Raw genomic sequence first — 3997 nt, forward strand, 5'->3', positions numbered from 1 at the left:
AGTGAAATCCACAGATAATTCAGAGGCTGCTGCGACACAGACTTCGGCCTTTCCTATATTTGGTTGCTCTTTGGTCCCCAAGAAGCCAAAATTGTGCATTTGACTTAAATGTGTTGTCTTGTATGCTATTTAGATAGAAAAGGAGGTGTCAACACCCATAAGGCCGACAAAAGAGAGGACGCTTAAAAATGAATGAAGCTGATAATTAAAACCATTAAAAATTTAAGAATCTTAGAGATAATTTAGTGCAAATCTTTAATGTTCGAGATGAAGGCGCTGAGGTCCCATGTGGGCTTGGATCAATGTCATTCTGCTTGCTGGATACAGAGCAGGAACTATAACCCAGGTGTCTTAGTTGCCATACTCATTAATTTACCCTAAAGAAAATGACAGCTGTGAAGCATTTCAGACACATAAGCCTTTCTTCCGTTCTCTAATGCGTTCTGCAGTTCAAGGTCACTAATTAAGGTAAAGCCTTCCCACCAATGAATTCATTCCTGGAAAAAAAAAATTACATGAGAGGCCTGGGCAGGATAAAGGATGACCAAAACCCAAGAGGTTAGACATTGGTTTTCTGACATTGGGAGAACTAAAGTGCATGGATTTTAAATTAAGCTAAAGGAACTGAAGATGCATAGATGCTAAAGACCGATTGTTCCTAATAATGAATATACTTTAAGAACTTATATATCAATGATTATAAAATAGATAAAATGAAAATAAGTTAAATTAAAATAACATCACCATTAATAGTGAAATTGTCGAATTTTTTGAAGATCATTCTTATAAAATTACCCCCAAACTGCTATGAGAAATACATAATATTTTAATCATTCTTTCCAAATAAATGAAATATTAACAGTAATTTATAAGCAAGTAAAGTCTTATACATTAAAAGCTCATATTTAAAGACTTTATACTTTCAAAAATATTATATGTAGTGTAGTTTAAGCTGGATGGAATGTAGAAGCAAGGTTGTCTTTACCAGCCCATTTTCTTATATATACATTGCAAACTTAAGCATGTTTTAACATTTTCTTGCCTAAATTTAGGCTCTGTGACATTTAAGTTTTACACAAATGAGAAGCTGGTCAACACTTGCAAGATTCCATGGATCTGAGGAAGAATCTTCTTGTTTGTGAGATGCTGAAGCAATGCTGAAGCTTGATTATTGAAAGTCATCCTCTGGAATTTAGCTTTAAGATTAAAGGTGGTCTCTCTGAAAACATCATGATAACTTTTATTTTATTGTTATTTATTTAATGTGTAGCACGGTTACAAATTGATTTAATTAATTAATTCACCGCTGGGAATTGAATATGTGATTATATACATATTAGCTGAGCATTCTAAAATTGAGATATATTCCCAGGCCACTGTTTCTGTAAATAGGTAGTTTTTGTTCATATGATGGACCTTAATGCTCTGTAATTAATACTGCTTCTTACACATGTGATTTTCTACCATGAGTTTTATAACAGCATGCCATTACCATAACAGATTACAATTAAGATTAAATAGCAACTTTCCAACACCAAAGTCAACTCATGAAGCCTCAGTATCCCAGAATGTAAGGCTTACATTATGAAAACGTTAATCAATGACAGAATTTGAACTAGAAAACAATTAACTTTAGACCTTATTCATAACTGATGTCCATTACCTACATCAAAACCCTTTCCATCCCCTTATGCTTCTCTTTATTTTCCTCTCTTCTTCATCTTATTATACACATATGTATGTTGCCAGAAATAAAAAAGAATGGAAGCGGCAAGTTCTTGCGCTTGGTTCTCTGCCCCAGCAGCCTGGTCGAACATGCACTGGCAGGCAATAGTCATCCTGGAGCTTCTGAAACGTCTCCACCCAGCTCACTAGGTTCCCACTGGTGGGTCATTACCACACCAACCCCATGCTTCAAATCCCCCATGGTCTTTGTGGCGCTCATCGTAAACCCACACTGTGTCCTGTACCTTTCTCTCTCTCTCTCTCTCTCTCTCTCTCTCTCTCTCTCTCTCTCTCTCTCTCTCTCTCTCTCTCTCTCTCTCTCTCTCTCTCTCTCTCTCTCTCTCTCTCTCTCTCTTTTGCATTTTTATTAGATATTTTCTTTATTTACATGTAAATTTCTCCTTTCCCAGTTTCCCCTCCAACAAACAAACAAACAAACAAACAAAAACAAAAACAACAAGAACAAACCCCTGTTGCCTCCCCCCTACCCATGCCTGCCACCCCACCCTCTCTCACTTATTGGCCCTGGCATTTTCTTACACTGGGGCACAGAACCTTCACAGGGCAGAGGTCCTCTCCTCCCCAGAGGAGCTACCACATGAAGGAAAACACAATACAAACTTAGTTCAGAAACAATGGTAACTCAATCTCTGGGAGAAACAACTAAAAACTAATCTTGTAAGCCTTATTATTAAAATCTGATTCCTTCAGTGGCGAATCCTTGTGGATCCGCCATGATACCTGGAAACTCTAGCAGCTGCATCTTACCTCTCTGGTGTCCATTCCAAAAGGGATCTAACTCTTTTCTGCTACTCTCTCTCTCTCCCTCCCTTCAACCAGGAAGTCCTGCCTACTCACTCAGCGATTGGCTCCTTTATTCATTAGGTGATTGGTTCAAAAGAACAGCACCAGGCCCATCCACAACACATGCATATTTGTTTATATGTATAGATATATCATTGGCAAGATTTTATATGCATAAGAGAACAATTGTAAGATTGTATGTTTTTGCTTAAAATTACACATTATCTTCTGAATCCCTGTTCTAATTGTAGAAGTTAAATGAGTTATATAGACTGGGTTTGATTAATTCTGTCATGTGACATGTTATTCGCATTTCCATTTAATAATAAACTTTGTAAATTAAAAAAAAACACATTAGCAAAGAAACTTACTAATAAAGGACAGATAGTACATGACTGGAGTGTGCATTTATAAATGGAATATATACTGTATCCTCTCCCCCACAGGTTTTGAAGCATAGCTGAAAAGAAGGCAGAAAAATTGTGAGAGACAATTAGGGGAAGATAATATGAAACAGTGTCCTCTGGACATTACGGTGGAACTCATAGTCACTGTGGCAGGCCATATAAAATCTTGCTACTTGCTAGCTATTCATTCATGAGTCCATTTTTAAATCAAGCAAAAATTACAAGATGAGAAATTTGTAGTCCATTGTACACAAGATTTACTACATGCCAACAGACACAGAACACAATAGGCAGATCCCCCAAAACAATAGGGAGTATACAAAGAGAAGCATCACTTGCATCCTCCAGGGAGTATGCGATATGTATTTGTATGTGTGTGTGTGTGTGTGTGTGTGTGTGTGTGTGTGTGTGCATAATTGTTATAATTAAGAGGGTTTCATTATATATAAAGATGGTGTAAATCAGGGCTGGATTCCATTAATTCTTCTTGAATTGGACCCAATAGGTTGCATTTGACTTATAGGGTCACTTTAAATGACAAGGAGGACTTTATTAAGTGAGACACTGGACTGTATGGGGCCATTTGAAGTTTTCTTAGAGGAAAAAAAAAGCCCTATCTTCTATCCGCAGATGGTAGAAAAAGAAGTTAGCTGTAGACTGCCAGAGAATTAAAAAAATTTCAGCAACAAGGGTCTTTCTTTTGGACAAGAGATCATGACTAAGCCATGTTAGATCAAAAGTAGAAAGAACCAGAATCTCTCTCCCTACCTACCTATTAAAGAATTAAATATATCCTGTTTTCTTTCAGCTTTCATAAGATCAAATTAGTCAATATTCCAGTATGGATGGGAGAGAACCTCAGTAGGTCCCACCCATAGCTGGTTGAGAGATGTTGGTAGTTGACAGATCAGTTGGGAAGAGTCAGTTTTCTTCAAGTGTACAGCACTTGTTAGTTTTGACTGAATGGCTTTGGGCATGTAAGTAGCACTAATTGGAGTCAGTGGAATGAATATATGTATATATATATATATATATATATATATATATATATATATATATAT

The 3997-nt window shown here is 36.6% G+C and overlaps 1 long non-coding RNA gene across 1 annotated transcript in view; it reads right to left on the reverse strand.

Annotated features, from left to right (window-relative positions):
* Positions 1 to 246: 246 nt before the first annotated feature.
* Positions 247 to 3997, reverse strand: part of LOC116083438 — a 9376-nt gene continuing 5625 nt past the window's right edge. The window contains exon 3 of the long non-coding RNA XR_004115710.1: positions 247 to 497. This is a non-coding gene — a long non-coding RNA (uncharacterized LOC116083438). The remainder of the gene's footprint in view (positions 498 to 3997) is intronic.

The sequence above is a fragment of the Mastomys coucha genome, unplaced genomic scaffold (genome assembly GCF_008632895.1).
Source record: "Mastomys coucha isolate ucsf_1 unplaced genomic scaffold, UCSF_Mcou_1 pScaffold8, whole genome shotgun sequence".
NCBI classification, from domain to species: domain Eukaryota; kingdom Metazoa; phylum Chordata; class Mammalia; order Rodentia; family Muridae; genus Mastomys; species Mastomys coucha.